General features: G+C 43.8%; 1 protein-coding gene across 1 annotated transcript in view; it reads right to left on the bottom strand.

Annotated features, from left to right (window-relative positions):
* Window positions 1–22966, bottom strand: part of CHMP4B (charged multivesicular body protein 4B) — a gene marked incomplete at its 5' end in the record, with an annotated part of 41665 nt that overhangs the window by 5770 nt on the left and 12929 nt on the right. The window lies entirely within an intron of this gene.

Genomic DNA, 22966 nt, shown 5'->3' with positions numbered 1-22966 from the left:
TCAGTTGCTTCTATTGTAAGAGAGATTGGCTAATAATCTCTTCTACACAAGAAACACATTCAATTTCAAAACTATACAAAATTCACATCCTTCAAAATACAGCCAAGCTGGGCCTCCCTGGTGGCCTAGGGATTAAGTCGCAGCGCTACCACTGAGACAGCCCACATCGACAGCCTGAGTTCGATCCAAAGACAGGGAGGTAATCCACACATGGCGCAGCAGACCTTTCCTGTTTTGCACGCTGGTCCCCTCAGCAGAGTATTTCAATCTATCTGCCTGTTCTGCTTCCCACTCTGTCTCTGGTGAATCCTCTCACCAACTGCACCTCTGGCTTACACCCCAGTTCTGCTACACAAAAAATAAATAAAATCTAATATATATATATATATATATATATATATATATATATATATATATATATATAGCCAAGCACATGAGCAGAAGTTCACATCCTCTGGTAAACACACACAAATCAAAGCATGAGAAGGCACCCAAACAAAGAATGCATTTTGAGGTTTAACTGCCTTAGATTCAAACTCCAGCTCATAGACAGAGATAGGTAAGCTATTTTCCCATCCCTGAAAGGTTCATTTTAATAAGGAGTAAATGAGATAATATATGTAAACAAGCAATTATTTGGCAAGATTCTTTCGTTGTATTCCCCCAGGTCCATAAGGCAGGAAACATTCTTTCCTCCATCCTCACTGTAAGGTATGCCTTTCTGATACTAGGAAAAGGTGCTGGGCAAACAGCCAGCTTCCTACCTGCAAGGTTGACTAGGTATCTTCCTCTCTGGGGATAGTTGATTTTTTTACCCCATCTCTCTCCTGTGTGTATTCTGAACTAGCTAAGAACTCCAAAGAGAAAGGTTATACATTTAATATTCCCATCAGAAACCTTCACACATGGGTCATGAGTAAAATAACCTTGAAACTAGACATTGGGTTAGCATTTGGGCAAAAATACGTGTGAACATAGTCATGGTACCTGGACCACTCTGTATTTTACAAACTTTTGGCAATGCTAGTAAACTAAAGGCTCACTGGAATCAATGTGCGAAGGTGAGTAAAATGCCACTCTTCCTACACACTAACACACTTAAAGTAAAACATCCTCCACTCCAACCTTATTTCTGACCATAGAAAGTTGGGTCTATCTGTTGCCCAAGCCTAAAGGGCTATGCCCAGGGTTTTACATAAATATATGCTAACTCTTAGTGCCCTGCCTGATACTTCTCCAAATTCCATTAGAAAAGTAAGTAGTGGGTTCTCATCACAAGAAAAAAAACTGTAACCACATATATGGCAATGGGTAAACTCACTGTGGTCATCACTTTGCAACATACACAAATACCAAATCATTATGTTGTACACTTAAACTAAAAGAATGTTATATGTTTATATCAATGAAACTGGAGAAAAATGGGGGAAAAAACAAGTACTGGATCAATAGGAGTTCATCTAAACCAAATATTCAAAGAAGATGCTTCTAAGAAATCCCTTTCCCAAAGAATCCCAGTGTCATTCATAAACACAACTTCTCTAACAACTGAAATAGCACCCAAGCCAATAATCATTTAAGAGGTAAGAGGTAACTTTGAGATGGAAAGAAAAAATAGTCCTTGGAATCTCCATATTTAATTATACCTTTGCTGGTTCCAAGAGAGTAATTACAGCAACAGTTACAAAATCTAATAACCAGCTTTATTGGCTCTGAAAGCTGAAGCAAAAACAACTCCAACCACACTGAAATAAACATTGGTCTCTAGACAGTTGTTTCATTAGACATTCCAAACAGCTATTTGGAAGAAAAATACAGAAGAGATACCCTAAGAAGCAGAGAGATCAGCTGAAAAGACATTCACCCAGGACTGGAAACTCCTTTGAGGCATTTGTTGTAGTGACTGTACAGAAACTGTTTTCAAAGAATGCACTGGATCAACGAAACTAGACAGGACGGTTCTTTCTCCTGTCTAGGCAGAGGCAGGTGACTTCTCTTTGAAGAGTTGTGAGTAGGGCAAGTTTTCCTGCCCCAACTTGGGCATTCATTACAGGGATCATTAGTCCAAGGTAGATCAACTGATGCTAAGAAGTCATAATGTATACTCATGACTCACATAGGCAGTTTCACACGTTGGGGAAAGAGTAACCAATAATATCCTTTCACTAAATGAGTGATCGTGTCCACAGTCCTTTCAAAGACCCAGGATTCTACTAACAGAATTTTAGTTCAGCTAGCAGAAGGTACAAGGGCTGGGAGGGAAGGAGAGTGATGCTTCTTTCTTACTTTCAGCATGAACCACACAGCTAAAACAAACACACTCCAAAAGACACTTACACACAAATGCAACACTAAGTGATAATTCTGAAGAACCCTCAGCAGCCAGGTCATGGCAGGGCACTGGCAGGCAGGGGGCCAAGTGAAGCCCTGCTTTGTCTCCAGCAATCATTCAGATGGTCCTTGCCCATCATGCCCAGAAATAAAATGTTCAGGGTGCCCTCAGCCAGGAGAACCACAGCCATACCTCATGTCACTAGTTGTGTTTGCTGGAGTCACCTGTTATCTTCCCTGTGCATGTGGGCAACAAAAGACCCAAAATCAAAACAACACAGTTAACCAATGTCAAAGAAACCCACCCTTCTTTAGGGACAGTTATTAGTAACCATCTGTGGACCATAAGGCATCAGATATCCCACCAAAGTTTGACCAAATAAGAGTTTCAACATGCCATCAAAAGCAGAGGGGTTCAAAAGACTCCCAGGGATACTGAAGTCCAACTATTCTCGGGAAAAATGATGCCCAGGAAAGTGACACAGCTTGCCTAGATCCTGTACTGAGTTAGAGGAAGAATCAGGACTAGAACACAGGTTTCTAGCCCAGGGCTCTTTCTACCACCTCAACTTTGTTATCTCCCATTAAGTTGCTATAAATAAACCAGCAGTTCCCCCTTCATCAGGAAAATAGTCTGCCTAATGCTCTTTCATCCAATTTCCAAACCCTGCCCTTTGCAAACCTCATTTAAAAGCTCATGCTGACACATGAAAGAAGTGGAAAGCTACTGAATATACTCCTAAGTCCCCAATTAGAAGAAAAAGAAAAAAGAATGGAAAAAAAGATACTAGTGTGCCTGGTTCCAGAGTACACCCCCAAATGAGTGCTGCCGATCCTGCCTGCAGTTTCTGGGTTCTCATTTCTCTACCTTATTAAAAAAGGGGGCAGGAACAGTATGACTCTATAGGACCCACAGAAAGGTCTCAAGAAACCTAAATGCATCTTTAAGCCCAAACAGAGGCTGGTTGTGTCTGTCCCTCAATGTCCCAGGCTCACCTGCAGAAAAAGAGGGCCTCATTCCAAAAGCCTTGGCATGTTGCCCCTGACAATGCTGTCCTTATTCCCACACAACTGGGGAGTTTACGCTAGACGTGAAGACAGCACTTTTCAAGGAGCTTCCTTCTGTGATATATCTCCCTGTTCCCCTAACTTGCTCTCTGTGTCCTGGAGCTAATAGGCTCCATTTAGTGATGATAAAATAAGTACTTGTATATGAACAGGAAAGTGGTGTCTGAAACCCTGCTGACTTTATCAGCAAAAGCACAGGGAGTACAGGGAAAATTCTAGGGAGAAAAAAGGAAGTTGCGTATCTGTTTAATGAGAAATAAGATGAAAGAAATAACCCCCCCGATCGACAATCTAATGAAATATAAAAGTGCTCCAAAATTATTTAAATAGTGTATATAAAATATGTTCTGTAAAAGGCAGATAAAGGCAGGTATGATAAAACACCACCAAACAGGGCCTCCCCGGTGGCGCAGCGGTAGAGCGCTGGGTTGCGAAGCTGCCCGCGGCCTCTGCGGCGCCGGTTCAATCCCCGGCTGCTCCCCGGCCACCGGAGGAGGGTCCCACATGGTGCGCAGACCTCTCCTGCCGCCCACTGCTCCCCTCAGCAGTGTACTTCGGTCCTTCTGCCTGCTCTGCTCCCCGCTCTGGCTCTGGTGAATTCTCTCACCCTCCCGCGCCTCTGACTGTACCCAGTGCATGTATAAACAAAACAAAAACAAACAAGCAAACAAATAAAGAAAAACATGCCTCTATTAAAAAAAAAAACAAAACACCACCAAACAAGCTCAGGAAATGCTGGATTACATTAAGTTACCATGGCCATTTAGGGAGTTTAGCTATCCAGCTATGAATTTCAGTTCTACTATCAGGTAAACCTTAAGCAAATTAGTTAACTTCACTAATCCTCAGATAATAATAATACTGACCTCAGAGTTATTGTGAGGATTAAAAATGAGATAGAATGTAAAGCTCCAGACACAAGGTCAGACATGTCTATGATATTACTAATGGAAGACTTCTCTCCAAGCCTATTTTAACAGCAAAAGAACTGTTACCACCACCACTCTCCCAAAAAATAGTTTGGGAAAAATCAATTTAAAACCACCTTGAGGGGCCTCCCCAGTGGCGCAGCGGTTGAGCGCTGGGTTGCGAAGCTGCCTGCAGCCTCTGCAGCGCCGGTTCGATCCCTGGCTGCTCCCCGGCCACCGGAGGAGGGTCCCACATGGCGCGCAGACCTCTCCTGCCGCCCGCTGCTCCCATCAGCAGTGTACTTCGGTCCTTCAGCCTGCTATGCTGCCTGCTCTGCTCCCCGCTCTGGCTCTGGTGAATTCTCTCACCCTCCCGTGCTTCTGACTGTACCCAGTGCTTGTATAAATAAATAAATAAATAAATCTTTAAAAAAAAATAAAACCACCTTGATTGGGCCTCCCCTGGTGGCACAGGCGGTTGAGCACAGCGCTATGGAGCTGTCCACAGTCTTTGCAGCGCCGGTTCGATCCCGGCCGGCTGGGGAGGGCCCCACACGGCATGGCAGACCTCTCCTGTCACACCCACTGCTCCCATCAGTAGTGTATTTCGTCAGTCTGCCTGTTCTGTTCCCCGCTCTGTCTCTGGTGAATCCTCTCACCCTCCCGTGCATCTGGCCTGTACCCTGGTTCTTGTATAAATAAATAAATCTTTAAAAAATAATAATAATAATAAATAAAACCATCTTGATTATTCAGCCAACATAAGCTTCACCATTCTTAGTCTTGGCAGGTGCATACGGGTACTGGAGCATAAAGAAAGAAGCACGAGGCTCGAAGTCAAAATATTGGCCCTGATACTGGCCTGGGCTAAGTTATTTCACCTCCTCACCAAGTGGGAAATGGAAATGACATCACTATTCCAATGAAAATAAGAAAGATAATCTCTTTGAAAATACTTAGCGTGAATATTCTCTTCATCTTGCCCATCTCTTACCCCCTTCTGTCTCTCTCTCCTAGTCTGTGTTCGACAATCTCCCTGTGGGTCTCTCGATTTTCCTGTCCCTGGCATTTTCCCCTAGCACTCTCCAAGAAAGAGCTGTGGCACAATGTAGAAAAATATATGGACAGCAGCTAGCATCTGTGAGTGGCTTCCTCAGAAACAGGCACCAGCACTGATGTTTTACATGCTCATTGGATTGTCCCAACAACTTTATAAGTAGATATTTTTACTGTTCCATTTGACAGATTAGAAAATTGAGGCACCTGCCCAAGTCATTTGGTTAGGCAGTGATGGACCGGAGGGTGGTGGGCCAAGGCTGCCCATCTGCAAAAGGCAAGTTCCCACTCTCCACAAGAACACCTAGAACACCTACCCTGTAAGGCGCAGGCAGCTGGCTGGCTTCTGCTCGAGCCTGAGGATCTAAGAGTCTCCCGTGCTTTCCCCACCCAACAGATTTCACAAACTAGCAGTCTGACAACAAGGGCACCAGAGGTAGCTCCATCTTCCCAGAAGCTCTTCACTAATTGGTAATACACGAAGGTAAGTAGTAAAGGCATTTTTTTATCTAGTGGGTTTCTTTTTTTTTTTAATTTATTTATGCATACAAGAACTGGGGTACAGGCCAGAGGTGCGGGGGTGAGAGGATTCACCAGAGACAGAGCGGAGAACAGAACAGGGGGATTGACTGAAATACACTGCTGAGGGGAGCAGTGGGCAAGACACGAGAGGTCTACTGTGCCATGTGGGTCAGCTCCCTGGCTGGGATCGAACTCATGCTGCAGTGGCTGCGGATAGCTTGATAGTGCTGAGACTTAACCCCTTGTGCCATAGTGAAGCCCATTTTTGTCATATTTTTCTTTGTTATTCTCCACTAGGATACCTAGAATTTGAAAAACCAAAGGGTCCAGGGTTTGTATAAGTGATAGCGATCCTGGGACCTTCCCTGTGACTACATCTGGAGGGAAAGAGCAGAAACAGAGCGTAAGCAGCAGATTGTTCTAGGGTGTCCCAGAGAGAGACACCCGGGGCCATAGGGAGGAAGAGAAAATGGCAAAGGGGAGTCAGGCCCACCCAGGGAAATAGTGCAAAGCCTATGTGGCTGCCTCCTCCTGTTCCTAAAAGGGCAGCTGATGGCTTCCCACGGCTCTGCTGTGGCTGGGTTCAATTCAGTGGAGGTGTTTTACTTCCCAGACACAGCAGGAGGCCACGGGTTAGCTCCATGTGATCAGGGCAACTTAGGGCCAGCACTGAGAACTGAGAACTAGAACCTAGGGAAGGAAAGTGACAGCCCTTCATTACTGAGGGTTACTATGATTTGAGATCTAAGGTCAAGGTTCTTTCTGTACACCAACCATGTCACAGAAATTCACTTAAACAGCCATCAGAAGCTAAAACTGAGCACTCATGAGGCTCACAGATATGTTTTCATTGTCCTATGTCTCAATATATAAATCTGAAAGTTATATATTTCACACAAAAATCCACCTTTTTGGCTTCCTCGTGAAGATGCAGATTATCTAGCAACAGTGAGCCCACATTGCTGTCTGGCAACCACTCAGTGGAGCTGAGTCCAGCCATCCTTTTAGAAGGGCACACATACTACAGTTCACCTCAGCATCAGTCACTGCCCACCACTGTATACCTTACTGTATATCTTTATTATATACCTGCATACATTATTCATTTACATGTCCTGACCACCCTAAAACACCTGGCATTAATCTTAAATCTGGAGGAAACCCTTAGGAGTTATCTGGGACAATCCCTTGCTTTCAAGCAGTTAAAGTTATTCCCAATTTAAAGACAGGCAACCGGGGCCTCCCCGGTGGCGCAGCGGTTGAGTGCTGGGTTGCGAAGCTGCCCGCAGCCTCTGCAGCGCTGGTTCGATCCCCAGCTGCTCCCTGGCCACTGGAGGAGGGTCCCACATGGTGCGCAGACCTCTCCTGCCGCCCGCTGCTCCCCTCAGCAGTGTACTTCGGTCGCTCTGCTCCCTGCTCTGGCTCTGGTGAATTCTCTCACCCTCCCGCGCTTCTAACTGTACCCAGTGCTTGTATAAATATAAATAAATAATATTTTAAAAATAATAATAATAATAAAAAAAATAAAGACAGGCAACCGAAGTCACTAAAGCTCAAAACTTGCTCAAGGCCATAAAGTCAGAGGTAACATCCAAAGAAGAATCCAAACCAGGTATCCTGTCTCCCAGGACGCTGCTCCTTCCACTCTTCTAGGGGATACCAATATTCAGACAGAACCTGTAAAATGGGTCCTGTGATCCTAGATCTGCCTTTTAAATTTAACTCTGTCATGACCAAATTATGTCACTGAGAAAGGCCACTTGCTTCTTAGGATCTGTACTTCTCATCAAGGACACGAGAAGGGTTGATCAGATACTCCAAGTTCTTCCTTCAGTTTAGTAATACATGAATCTATATAGCTGTGAAACTGCCAGTAACTGGGTGAAACAAATACTGATTGACCCTGTGAAATCCTGAAAATGTAAGTAATATCAAATACACTTCAATTTCTGAGTATTTTGGATTTTCTTATCCAGTGAAATTAGTATCTCTTTTAACTGGTTTCACAAACTGAGTTAGAAAGAGCTGAGACTCCCTCCAACCCCTGAACTCAACAGTGCCAGCTGGGTGGAGGAGGATCCAACATTAGCCACAAAGATCATTTACAACATCATTTAGGAGAAATGATAACTAGTGTGTGACTCCAGATGCCCTCACCCTCCACTGCATTACAAGTTCTGACCCTGCTAATAACCTCCTCTGTCTGAAATTCCTCTATCCCGTCAGTCTTAAAAGATACCATAGCCGGGCCTCCCAGCCCCACAGTCATTTCTTCTCAGGCTTTCCACACCAAGATCCTTTCCCTCTTTTCAATTCCTAATGGTCAGTATGGAGCTCAAACCTTGATCCGGTTCTTTTCTCACATACTAAACGGAGCTAACACTTGTTCAGAGCCTTGCATTTTATTCCTTCATTTAATCCTCACAATAAGGAATTTATCTTAATAGCCCCTTTACAGATGAGAAGATTTGAGGCTGGAGAGATAAGTAAATTGCTAACCTCTCAAAGCTTGTGAATAACTGGCAGAGTCAGGATTCAAATCCACACTTCTGCTTGTAGTCAAGATAAAATGGTAGGGACTGGATTTATCCTCCCATCTAAGAGAAATAAAACATAGTTTTCAAGATACTGAACATCAGGCAAAAAAGGACAGTAATCCCTCAGAGATGTAAAATAAACAAGATGAGCCCTACAATCAACCCAGTTTATTACTTTGAGAGTTTCCAGACATCAACGCATGGAGAGAAGACCCTGGAAGCACCTGACACATTCCCTGAGTTGATGAGCTGAGTCTGGGGAGACCAAAGCGATAGGAGTCCAGAATTCGAGAGAGCTGTGGGGTGGGAAGTGGGGTAAATTCTGGAGATCTGCAGAAAGTCCCCCTCAAGTAGTTAGTAGAATACTGATCAGTGTAAGTGTGTGAAGAAAGTTCCTGAGGCCAGGAAAAGAACCACCTGAAAGGATCAGAGAACAGTACTCATATGGGGCGAGTTAAGAGTGTCTGCTCCTCAGCCATATTAGAAAGACCTCTTAATTCACAGGGGTTTTGGGTAGCATATTCAGAAAGGTCTTGTTTCAACAGTAGGGGATAACTAATCCTTTACCAGATAAGCATGGCTCTGGTCCCACCAATCTTAAAAGCAAGACCCAAAAGGACAAACTATTGCCATGGAAATTAAGCTCAAACAAAGCCTAAGAATATTTATAGGAAATTAGAAATATCCCATATCCAAAAAGGAAAAATTTACACTAGCAGTTCAATCAAAAGTTACATTCAAAGAAACAGGTGAACACGATCCATAATGTGGAAAAAAAATCAATCAATTGCATGTACCCCTGAACTAAAATAGATGTTAGAATTAGTAAAAACTAAAGGAGACACACAGGAAGATGTTATTTTAAACACCCAAGTGAACTTTTAGATACTAAAATTACTGGATGGAATTAATAGTAGATTCGACACTGCAGAAGAAAAGATGTAAACTTGAAGACATAGCAACAGTAAATATCCAAAATAAAACAGAGAGAAAAAGAAATTTTTAAATGAACAGAGGATAAATGCTGTGGGATAAGGCCAAGCAGCCTATGTAAATATAACTGATTTTCTCAAATGAGGAGGACAGATAAAAAAGTATTTCAAGAAACAATGGCCAAAATTTTTCCAATGTGGTAAAACTATAAGCCCAGGGGCTTCCCTGGTGGCGCAACGGGTTAAGAAGCAACCTATGAAGCTGTTTGCAGCCTCTACAGCATGAGTTCGATCCCTGGCCGACCAGGGAGCAACCCACATGGCGCAGCAGACTTCTGACTCGCCCGCTGCTCCCCTCAGCAGTGTACTTCAGTCAATCTGCCTTTTCTGCTCCCCACTCTGTCTCTGGTGAATCCTCTCACGCCCCCCCCAACACCTCTGGCCTGTACCCCAACTCTTGTATACATAAATTAATAAATCTTAAAAAAAAAACCTACAAGCCCATAAATCCAAGAAGCTCAATTAATCTAGCATTAAAAAAAAAAAAAACAACAACATAAAAACTACCCCAAAGCACAGCGTAATAAAATTGTTTAAAACCAGTATAAGAAAGAAATCTTAGGATAAGGAACAAAGTGTAGAAAGGGTCCAGTGGACTATGGTAGAAGCCTTTGGGTATCTTGGTGGTGTGTGTGGTGTGGTAACACACATCTGCAGAGGTTTGAACTATATCTCTGAATCATACAGTGTTGCGTGACATTACTTCAATAAAAACTAATACAATTAAAAAAAAGTATCATAATTAATGTAAAAAATAAATCTCAAAAGCAGCCAAAGGAAAAAATACACATTACATACAGAGTAACAAGAGCAAAAAAACTGATGGAGATTTCTCATAGGAAGCAATACTACCAAGAAGACAATGGAGCACTATTTTTAAAGTAACAAGAAAAGAAATACCAACCTAGAATTCTAAACTGAGAGAAATCTTTTAAAAACAAAGGCAAAATAGGGCCTCCCCCGGTGGCGCAGCAGTTGAGCGCTGGGCTATGAAGCTGTGCACAGCCTCTGCAGCACCGGTTCGATCCCCGGCCGCTGGCGAGGGTCCCACATGGCGTGCAGACCTCTCCTGCTGCACCCCCTGCTCCCCTCAGCAGGAGGGGAGCTGTTCTGGTCTGCCTGTTCTGTTCCCCAGTCTGGCTCTGGTGAATTCTCTCACTTTCCCGCACTTCTGACAGTACACAGTGCTTGTACAAATAAATAAATAAATCTTAAAAAAAAAAAAAAGATAAAAACAAAGGCAAAATAAAGGACTTTGCCAGACAAAGAAAGAAATGAAAACTAGAAGAATTCATTACCAATAGATTCACACTATAAAACATTTTAAAGTAAATCCATTAAATGGAAGGATAATAATAGCAGATAAAAATATAGCTCTACAAAGAGATGTAAGGAACACCAGATAAAAACAAGAATAAACAGGGCCTCCCCGGTGGCGCAGCGGTTGAGCGCTGGGTTGCGAAGCTGCCAGCAGCTTAGCGCCGGTTCGATCCCCGGCTGCTCCCCAGCCACCGGAGGAGGGTCCCACATGGCGCGCAGACCTCTCCTGCCACCCGCTGCTCCCCTCAGCAGTGTACCTCGGTCCTTCTGCCTGCTCTGCTCCCCGCTCTGGCTCTGGTGAATTCCCTCACCCTCCCACGCTTCTGACTGTACCCAGCGCTTATATGCATAAATAAATAAATAAATAAATAAATAAATAAATAAATAAATAAATAAATAAAAATAAATAAATCTAAAAAAAGGGCAAATTATCGAATGGATTAAAAAATCCACCTATACTACCTACAATAAATGCTTCAACCATTAAAAAAAAGTAGATTAAAAGTAAAAGAATGGGGCCTCCCCGGTGGTGCAGCGGTTGAGCACTGGGTTGTGAAGCTGCCCGCAGCCTCTGCAGCACCGGTTCGATCCCCAGCCGCCGGATGAGGGTCCCACATGGAGTGCAGACCTCTCCTGCTGCCCGCTGCTCCCCTCAGCAGTGTACCTCGTCACTCTGCCTGTTCTCTCCGCTCTGGCTCTGGTGAATTCTCTCACCCTCCCATGCCTCTGACTGTACCCAGTGCTTGTATAAATAAATAAATAAATAAATCTTTAAAAAAAAAAAAAAAAACTACAAAAAGAACAACAAGAGAAACCCAAAGTAAACAGAAGGGAATAATGATTAAATGAAAATCAATAATAAAAAACAGATGGATATTAACTAGACTTAGTGTGGAGACAATTTCACAATATACACATACATCTAATCAGTACGTTGTTGATCTGAGAAGATCAACAAAACTGAACTCCCAGGCAGACTGATGAGGAAATAAAATTTACCAGTAGTAGGGATGGTGGATGCGACATCACTGCAGATAGATATTAAAAGAGACTATGATGAACAACTTCATGCCAATAAATTTCACAACCTAGACTGACAAATTCCCTGAACAACCCAAATCCATGTTCCTTCTCCTGCATCAGGAATTACACCTTGTTCATACTTTGCTATGTAACAGGGACAAAAAATGTTTATATAGTCCCAAAGCTGATGGAACCCACAAGCCACAGAGAGATGCACAATGTGATATGATGACAGAGATAAGCACAGGGCTCTGTGGAACCCAGAGGAGGGGAATCTAACTTCTGACGTTACCACACATTTTAAAAGACGATAAAAAGCAAGAGATATATCCCAGGCAGGAGGAGACATGAGAGAATGGGGGAGGGATTGAAGGAAGATAAAAGCCCAAGAGAGAAACTCAAGAACAGACTTGTATGTCTTATTAAGGAGCTGCTGGACTTTATCCCAGGATTAGAGGGAAGCCATTGAGAGATTCTAAGCAGGACAGGAACGTGATCAGATTTGCATTTCAGAAAGATCGTTCTGGCTTCTGGGGGCAGAAAAGACTGGTGACCAAATCCAGAGTTTGGATTTTAAGGGTCTAAACTAAGGCCAGAGCAGAGGCGCTGATTAGGATGGAATGAACTTGAGACATATCAAGAGGGAAGATTCCATGGCCTTGATCACCAGTTGGAATGTGAGAGGAAGGAAATGGAGAGGGAGACAGGAAAGACTCCAGCTAAGGAAGTCCCAGCTAGGGAGTCAGGAAAGGCTTCCTGGCTGGGGTGACCAAGAAGGTGACTGAGATAGAGATTTCTGAGACTAGTGACTGAGAGATAATGTGGAGCAAGAAGAGGGAAACCATTTTCACCAGACCTTTCCTTCCCTGCACCACCAGTGAGGCCTGAATAAATAAAAATAAATGTTAAAAAAATTATCTACCATTTATATGACTAATCAAAACAAAAAGGTAAGTAACTTAAATAAAATTGCCAATTTCTTCCTCATTGCCAAACATGAGTTATAGTTAAAACAGCTAACTTAACTAGGTCGGTCTCACCAGAGGAATAAAGACATTGACTGAGCTCCTCCCCCACCCACTAGGTTCCAGGCTGGATGCTCTTAGCTGTGGGTAATGATCTTGGCTGGGACAGAGGTAAAGTAGAGTCTGCCTTTGGGTTCCGTTCCCAGGCTGGGATGAAATGTTGTTTTTTTTTTTTTTCTAACTGGCTTTTCTTCCTTGCTTCCATCTGAATTCATGCCAACAAGAGCCCCCTTCTGCCTGAGCAAGCATAAGAGCACCCTGGCAACTGAGATGACAACAGACATCTGGGGGATGGGGTAGTTTGTGTATGGGGCACGTGAAAGCAGAGAAACACTTTCCAGTGGCTTTCCCAAGCAAGAGAGAAAACCAAACCAGCTTTTTTCCTTTCAGAATCAGAGACACGATGAGGGGATGTAAGGACAAATCACCCTCCTTGCCCAAATGAAGCAGGTACATTTCTTTTCTTTCTTTCTTTCTTTTTTTTTTTTTTTAAAGATTTACTAATTTTACAAGAACTGGGGTACAGTCAGAGGCACAGGAGGGTGAGAGAATTCACCAGAGACAGCGCGGGGAGCAGAACAGGCAATCTGACTGAAATACACCACTGAAGGGAGTGGTGGGCAGGACAGGAGAGGTCTGCTGCACCATGTGGGAATCTTCCTGGCTGGCCGGGAATCAAACCCACACTGCAGAGGCTGCGGACAGCTTCAAAGTGCGGCGCTCAACCTGCTGCACTACCGGGGAGGTCCTGAAGCAGGTACCTTTCAGGGAAAAAAAAAAAAAAAAACTGTCCTGTCCTGGTCCACAAGAAATGGGGACACAGAACCTCAGAGTACTAGAAGACTGTGGTATATCTTTATTTTCACATTGCCTGTAATTTATAACCCAGCCTATAAAGTTAGAATATGAGCTCTGGCACAGAAACATCAATTCCAAAGAACACCTGCACCCCTATGTTTATAGCAGCACTGTTTACAATAGCTAAGCTTTGGAAACAACCCAAATGCCCAAAAATAGATGACTGGATCAAGAAGATGTGGTACATATATACCATGGAATATTACTCAGCATTCAAAAAAGATAAACACATGCAATTTGCAGCAACATGGATGGCGCTGGAAGGGATCATGCTCAGCGAAATAAGCCAGAAAGAAAAAGAAAAATACCGGATGGTCTCACTCATAGCAGGAATCTAGAAAACTTAAATAAGGGGCCAGGAAAATGAATAACTATAAGAAAGTGAAAATCAAAATCAACAAAAAACTATGAACCAGAGACACTTTTAGGGGGGCGGGGGCGGGAGGGGAGGGATTGGGGTCAGAATGGGGGGGCTGCAATTGTATGGGGAATATAACAATAAAATATATTATCTAAAAAAAAATATATAAGCTTTGGACACTCTATCTAGAAAAAAATTGAGCCCTTCGATTTATTTTTTAACGTCTGTTTTTGTTTTAATTCATCTGTTGATTTTCTCTATATATCACATATGGGTGAAATCAAAGGTGTTCGTCTTCCTCTGTCTGGCTTATTTCATTAAATTTAATACCCTCTATGTCCATCCAGTTTGTAGAAATGTCAGGAATTCATCTTTTTTATAACTGTTTCTATTTTGTATATGTATCATATCTTCTTTATCCACTTGTCAGTTGATGGGCATGCCAATAAATATGGGAATGGAAAAAAAAAAAAAGAATATGAGCTCTGGGAGGGACAGAATTCTCTATCTCAGTATCCTTGGTTCACAGTAACACCTGGTCAAGGATGGCTGGCTGGAGGGGAAATCCAGCCTTGCAAAGACAGAGGAAATTAAAGCCCAAGGAGGTGTAAGCAGAAAAAAACATGCTTAGGAAACCCCTGCTGAATGAAAGTCTGGTGGAGAAGAGCGCCTAGGACCAAAACCCAGGTCTCCAATCCTTCCCCACAATCCGGGTTGGGTTAGGGAAAGAATGGATGATCTCCTAGGAACATCCCTATCCCAGGGAGAAGAGTGCAGGGACGATTGTTTTTCTAAGTACCAAACCTCATAACCCAAGCCTCAGCAGCTGCCTCCTAGGCCACAGAGACATGACTCAAACTGGGGGGCAGAAAGTGCCCTCTCTGATTGCTGTGATTGGCCTAGTCATGGGCATATGACCCAATCAGCTTCCTTCTCTGAAATGTGTGTGTGTGTGTGTGTGTGAAACGCATGTGTGAAATGCATGTGTGTGTGTGTGTGTAAATTCTTTCCCCAATCCCTCCAAGAACCAAAGCCATCAACCAGAGCAGTCTGCCTCTGCCCCAAAGGCCCAGACTTAAGAAGTCAGTAATTCAGTAAGATTGTGTCAACAAGCTGAAGGGAGTCACTTCCGCCTTGCCCTTTCTCACAGTCATGTGACTCAGTAAGTTCCCCTTCTGCAGAGTAAGAGAGCATGAGTTGGCATTCTATAACCTGCAATGAAAAACAAACCAGCCAATTCAAGAAATGACGTACAACAGAAAAACAGCAGGAGAAAAGCTGGGACAGGATTCTCAAACTGGGGTCTGGGATCCCTAACACACCTAAAAAACTGCACATGCACCTGTTATGCATGTTTTTCTAAGGAAAAAGGACATATTGGATTTTTAACTGGGTCTGTGACACCCCCACCCCTGCCACCCCATATATCTCTCTCTCTCACACACACACACACACACCACCCCCATCGGAGAAGCATGATTTTATTTCTACATTTACTTTCCCTGAATGAGGAGCTAGGTTGAGGAGGAGTTAGGTGGTTAGCAATTCCCACTTCTTCACCAATAGCCATTTACTGCCCTTCTCAATTCTAGGGGACCTGGATGAAGGCAGATACAGCTTCTCCCTTAGAGACTCCAAAAGCCTCTCTGCCCACACATCTTCAACTTAAGCCTCAGCAGCTGGCTCTTCAGCACACCAAGGGAAAGTCCCTCCCAGTAACTGGAGCAACCAGGGTAGGGTTATGGTGTTGCGGGGCAGCACAATCAGCTGGATATGTATTATCAGGGGCAAGGGGATTTTGCTGTGCTTTTAAGCAGACATGCTAAAAATGGCTGGGAATACCCTTTCCTTACTACCCTCCGCATTATCTTTTATTGTTTTGTGATTCAGGTCAGATCTCACTGCAATTAATTTCCTGAGGCTAGCCAAATTCTAAAGCTGAAATGAAATTCATTTTTATCAAAAACTACTTGAAACAACTGGGCCACTGTCAGGTAATCCTGAGGTGGGAATTAGGAAGATTTGGGTCACTATACTGGCTCTTATTTACAATCTGGGTGACCTTGAGTTTTTGTTTTTATTTTTTTAAGGTATAATTGAAATATGACATTATATAGTTTCAGGGGTACAACATAATGATTTCACATCTATAGATACCACCAGATGGTCACCACTATAAGTTCAGTTAACGTCTGTCATCATACTAAGCTACAGTTTTTTTTTCTTGTAATAAGAACCTCCAAGATTTATTCTCTTGGGAACTTTCACATATGCACTAAACTACTACTAAGTATAGTCAAGATGCTATACATTACTTCCCCATGACTTATTTATTTTATAATTGGAAGTTTGTACTTCTCAATCCTTTTTACCCATATCACTTATCCCCACTATTCCCCTTCCTTCTGAAAACCATCATTCTGTTCTCTGTATCTATGAGTTTTATTTTGTTAGTTAAGCCTTGAGCTTTAATTCCCCATTTATAAAATGGTGATAAATACTCCTGGCATGAACTATAATACCTATCATCTAGGAAAGGCTCAGCAAACATTAACGGAATCAAGTCTTTATGAAAAAGAAAATCCCATTTCCGAAAGTACCATGATAGTCATTCCTAAAAGGCTCTTTCCCAAGGCTCACTAAGATGGCAGTCACTAACTCTCTCTGAGGCTCACTGTGTATATGAGTACAATAAACACAAGAGCAGCTGTATTTCACTGGGGCATTGTGAGGAAACAAGGCAGCACAGGTTAAGCACTGTGTAACCATACCTGATAGAAGATGCTCAATAAATCTTCATTCCCTTCCTCTTCAAGAGGGCAAAAGAGTAGAAAATGACGTCTTTGACCGTTAAATAACTGTCCTAACACTGCAGTTAGTAAGTGGCAGAGTCTGAATTCAAACCCAGTTGTCTAACTCCAGAGCCATTATCATCATCATCATCATCACTATCATCATCATCCCCATTTTACAAGTTAGGACACAGACAAGGCCAAACCACTGACCTTAATGGCAGAGATCAAATAGAAGAACCTTTCTGCTTAGTGATTAACCTTGGTCAAAAAAAAAAAAACCAAAAAAATCCAAGGAGTAAAAATACAGCAGGCACAAAACTGTGAATGTACTTAATTCCATATAACTACACATAAAAATGTTTAAAACAAGCAATTTTGTTACATATGTTTTATCACACACAGAGAAACCAGATCAATTCATGACTCCGCTAGTTGGCCTTCTCACTGAACAATGCAGCCCATGGCCATATATATAAGAATAATAATACTGGGGCCTCCCCTGGTGGCACAGCGGTTGAGCGCTGGGCTGCGAAGCTGCACGCAGCCTCTGCAGCGCTGGTTCAATCCCCAGCCCCCAGCAAGGGTCCCACATGGCGCGCAGACCTCTCCTGCTGCACCTGCTGCTCCTCTCAGCAGTGTATTTCGTTGATCTGCCTGCTCTGCTCCCCGCTCTGGCTCTGGTGAATTCTCTCACCCTCCTGCGCTTCTGACTGTACCCAGTGCTTGAATAAATAAATAAATAAATAGATAAATAGATAAATAAATAAATAAATCTTAAAAAAAAAAAAAAGAAGAATAATACTGGAGGACTAAATCCAAACTGCACACAATTACCAGAAACCAATACTGTGGGGGAAATCATTTCTGTTCCCTTGAACAATACACAACAGTGCTATATTACACCTGACTGTTCAGAAAGGAATGTCAGAAAGCAAACTTTGTACACAGGGAAGCAATATTTCAAGGGTTCCCAAGCAGTCAAACTGAAAACAAAAAGATAAAGTGGTTAAGCATTGAAGATTTTCCAGTCAATTAAGAGCCTTAATCCTGGCCACAGTACCCTATACATCCCCTTGCTGGAAGGCTCCAAAGACCCTCCCCACAAATGACTTACAGTCTCAGATGCTTCCCTGTGCCCCACTCCCACCTCTTCAGCAAGTTGGTTTTCCCGGTTCCAAATGTTTGGAACCACCTGACGCTCCTGTCACTGCATTCACCCTTCACACGTCACCACCACCTCCCCCATCCAAGCTTCCTCCCAAATCCTGCTGAGCACTCTTCCAGAGTGTCTTTGTTTTCTACCAGACATGAGACTTGGTTCTGATTTTGGCTCTGGTCAAATCAGTCTTGGTTTCCTCATCCGTAAAACAGACCTACATGATCTAAGTCTCTTAGGTTTCTAATAAATAGTAATTCATTAAAACCTAAACAAGGTTCAGCCAGGCTAAGCAATTTACCCTACTTTCTTTCCTATCTACTGTCTACACACACACACACCAAGATACAGCACTGTAATGTGCAGATGTCCCAGGTTATCTCTTCAGGCTGACCTCTCAGGTGTTGGTCTTCACTACCTCAGAAGACTCTTTAAAGAAAGGAATCACCTTATATCTACGTCAGACATTGCGTTCTTCCCTCCTACCAATCACAGTCAAATGCTTTTATTAGCGATTAAAACAAAACAAAAACTTGCTTCTCACACATGAAAAAATATCAGAAAAGTCTATGTTTGAAATTATTCAACCAAAGGGGGTAAAGAAATTCGGGCCAAAATAAATGCAGACATGTATTCTTATGAGCCTTAAGACAGAAGAAAGAAGTCAGCTTCTTGGAGTCTAGGGCACAAAGAAGGGTAGGGACATGCCTCTTGGTTTTCCTTCCCGCTACACTGCCCCATTCTCCATTGGCTCCTGGCAAACAAGGAAAGGCTGAGCGAACACCACAGAGGTGGATTTTTGGCTGTCACTGTATCTCTCCAAGCACCCAACATAGTTCACGAATGCAAAGAACTGGCTGAGAAGGACCTGGAAGTTCATCGAGTGGATCCTTTACTGTATGTATGGGCCATAGGAGAACTGGATAAATTGTGTCTATACACACACATTCCTCTCCCAGCAAAAGGCAGTATTCTCTCCTCCTAGCTGCCTCTCACAGCCTCCTCACTTTTGCCCTTGGATCCTAGTTATAATCCCTGATGGGTTGTTAGCCCCATGACACAGGTCAATCACTCCTTTCTGTACCCCCAGCAATACCTGGCACAGTGCCCTATTCCACTAGGTGTCTGGGAAACATATGTTAAATGAGTAACAGAAGGATAATATAAAGGCTTCTGGGATTCTTAAAGGAAATAGAGTAAACACTCTCCCTCTCAAGTCCTGAGTTGCTATAAAAATTATCAAGACTGCTGGAGTGCTTGATCTGGGTAGTGGTTACACTAGTGAATACTGTTATAAAAAGACATTAAGCTGTACACTTTGGACTCATCTGCTTCTTCTTCTTTTTTTAATTAATTTATTTATTTATACAAGCACTGGGTACAGTCAGAAGCACGGGAAGGTGAGAGAATTCACCAGAGCCAGAGCGGGGAGCAGAACAGGCAGACTGATGAAGTACACTGCTGAGGGGAACAGCGGGCGCAGCAGGAGAGGTCTGCCATGCGGGACCCTCGCTGGCAGCCGGGGATCGAACCGGTGCTGCAGAGGCTGTGGGCAGCTTCGCGGGCCAGTGCTCAACCGCTGCGCCACCAGGGAGGCCCCATCTACTTTATTCTTAAGAAAGTTTAACATCTTGGGCTTCCCTGGTGGCACAGGGGTTAAACTCTCAGCGCTATCAAGCTACCGCCAGCCACTGCAGCACAAGTTGGATATCTGCCCAGGGAGCTGACCCACGTAGGGCACAGCAGACCTCCCCTGTCTTGCACGCTGCTCATCTCAGCAGTGTATTTCAGTAGATTGCCTGTTCTGCTCCCTACTCTGTCTCTGTGGATCCTTTCATACTCCGCACCTCTGGCCTGCACCCCAGTCCTTACATGCATAAATAAATAAAAATAAATCTTTTTTTTAAAAAAAGATATCTTAATAAAAAAAAGTCAAGACGCAACAAGAATTGCTATTTATATACCCTTTCCTAAGTCTTTTACAGACTTCCTAATCCTCCCCAAATCTCTGTAAAATGGGTTAAAGTGAGAATTATTCCAATCTCTTGCACAGGAGGATCCTGGGAGGCAGGGAAAGACAGCTTAGTCACACACAGAGTTAGGAGTGTAGCAACAATGGGCCCTGGGGTTTATGATTCTCCACCCAGCCGTCTTAACCACCAACAGCCAGTTATAACTCAAAAGAAAACAACGCCCTAAAATAGCAACTGTTTGCTCCATCTCTCCTGTTGGCTTAGTTTTATTTTCAAAACCATTCTGGCAGGGCTGGGAATATGCCACCACAGCATCTACAGAAAAGCAGTGAGGCATTAGAACTCACTGGAATTGAGGAGCTAAGTGCCATGGGTTCTAGTCCCAGGTTTGCTTTCATGAGCTGTGCCTTTTTTTTTTTTTAAAGATTTATTTATTTGTTTATTTCTACAAGCACTGGGTACAGTCAGAAGCACGGGAGGGTGAGAGAATTCACCAGAGCCAGAGCGGGGAGCAGAGCAGGCAGAAGGACCAAAGCACACTGCTGAGGGGACCAGCGGGCGGCAGGAGAGGTCTGTGCGCCATGTGGGACCCTCCTCTGGTGGCCGGGGAGCAGCCAGGGATCGAACCGATGCTACAGAGGCTGTAGGCAGCTTCGCAACCCAGCACTCAACCGCTGCACCACCGGGGAGGCCCCATGAGCTGTGTCTTTTTTTTTTTTTTTTTTTTTTTTTTTTTTTTTTTTTTTAGAGGCATGCTTTATTTATTTGTTTGCTGGTTTGTTTGTTTGTTTTGTTTATACATGCACTGGGTACAGTCAGAAGTGCGGGAGGGAGGGTGAGAGAATTCACCAGAGCCAGAGCGGGGAGCAGAGCAGGCAGAAGGACCGAAGTACACTGCTGAGGGGAGCAGCGGGCGGCAGGAGAGGTCTGCGCGCCATGTGGGACCCTCCTCTGGTGGCCGGGGAGCAGCCGGGGATCAAACTGGCGGCGCAGAGGCCGCGCGCAGTTTCGCAACCCAGCGCTCAACTGCTGCGCCACCGGGGAGGCCCAGCTGTGTCATTTTTAACTGGTCACCTAACCTCTCTTGGCCTGGGATTTCCCTCTGCATGGGCAGAAAGAGTTCTTAAGTTCTGTGAATTTCCAGACTGCTTAGGAGATAGAAATGTACCATGCACGTTAATGAAAGGGAGAGAACCGTGTTAACAGGCACTAGTAGGGAACTTGAGGTTTTAAAGGCCTTCATTTAGAACCAGGTGGGTAAATGTTTTCCATATTCCTAAGAGGCTTAGCTGCTTACGTTGGCATCAGGATTTATATTAAGCACAGGAGGTCTCTGCGGAGAAGCCTGCTATTCTCCCTAAGACAACCAGCATCATCCTTAATCACCAGTCTAAAAAGCAGATTTAATTAAAATGTCTCAAGTCAGGCCAGTCCTGAGCAGCTTGTTCCTTTTCCCCTATCCTTACACAGAAGATAAACATCTTGCATCCTCTAGCCCCAAAGGTGGGTTGGTAAGGAAGTCAAGTCCTGCCACAAGAAAGCACCCCAGTTTGATTTTTTTTTTTTTAAATAGAGGCATGTTTTATTTATTTGTTTGTTTGTTTGTTTGTTTATACATGCACTGGGTACAGTCAGAAGCGTGGGAGGGTGAGAGAATTCACCAGAGCCAGAGGGGAGAGCAGAGCAGGCAGAAGGACCGAAGCACACTGCTGAGGGGACCAGCGGGTGGCAGGAGAGGTCTGTGCGCCATGTGGGACCCTCCTACGGTGGCCAGGGAGCAGCCGGGGATCGAACCGGCGCTGCAGAGGCCGCGGGCAGCTTCGCAACCCAGCGCTCAACCGCTGCGCCACCAGGGAAGCCCACCCCAGTTTGCTTAACTGGTCACTGGTGGATTTTTGTAAAGAAGGGTTTGAGTCTGCTCAGCGCCAGAAGAAATTTGTACCTCTGATTTGTCAAAAAGCTGACAGAGAAGTCAGAGCCAAGTTACTAATCCAAAGGAGGCTCTGACACCAAGAAAGATGCCCTCTGGAATCTGTGCTGTTTACCTGGACAGAGGCTGAGGCGAGCAACTAAAACATTATTCAGGGCCTCCCTGGTGGCACAAGGGGTTAAGCCTCAGCACTATAAAGCTATCTGAAGCCACTGAGTTCAATTCCTGGCCAGGGAGGTGACCCACATGGCGCAACACACCTCTCCTGGCTTGCCCGCTGCTCCCCTCAGCAGTATATTTCAATCAGTCTGCCTGTTCTGCTCCCCACTCTCTCTGGTGAATCCTCTCACCCTCCATACCTCTGGCCTGCACCCCAGCTCTTGTATGCATAAATAAATAAATCTTAAAAAAAAAAAAAAAACATTATTTAGCTCTGGCTTCTAAACCAGGACCAGGGAGTCAAAATGGAAAAATGTCCAACACCTTCTATATAAGAGTGTGTGGATACCCTTAGGTTTTACAGTGAGCAGGGATATTCTAGTTCTAACAGAAAAATGAATGCTGAGCTGCTCCATCTTTTTATGTAAAACTGCTTAGAGTCACACTCTGGAGAGTGACTGGAATATTACTGACTCATGAACCTTAGCAATTATTTAATCCAGCCATCTAATTCATTTTGACATAACAAAAGCCCACAGTAGGGAAGGCACTTGCCCCAAGATAGTGGCTACTATAGTCAGAACAAGTACCAGTGTACAGTGTTTTTCTAAGTTTGAGGGCTGTACTTGACCATCCTGGGTGATGGAGAGCACTCAGGGAACAGGGAAATTAATAGGAGGCTGGGAGCTCAGGAAAGGGGGAAATAAGAGAGTTAGTTCTCAGATTTTTGTGATTACCATAGCAGACCAAGCTGAACTTGAAATGTACTGCCTCAGAAACACAGGTCCATGTTATCAAAGATAAACATGAAGAGAAGATTAAATAATCTCAAAGATCACAACTAATTGAGCAAGTCAGCAAGGCAGCTGGGAGTAAAAACTGCACAATAAGCAGTAGTCAAGGAACTGGTTATTAAATGAGGCTGGGTGAAGACAGTTTAAATAAGGAGGAT

Source organism: Talpa europaea (genome assembly GCF_964194135.1).
Source record: "Talpa europaea genome assembly, chromosome: 11".
In the NCBI taxonomy this organism is placed as follows: domain Eukaryota; kingdom Metazoa; phylum Chordata; class Mammalia; order Eulipotyphla; family Talpidae; genus Talpa; species Talpa europaea.
The sequence above is the reverse complement of the archived record's forward strand: the minus strand, read 5'-3'. Positions and strand labels throughout refer to the sequence as shown.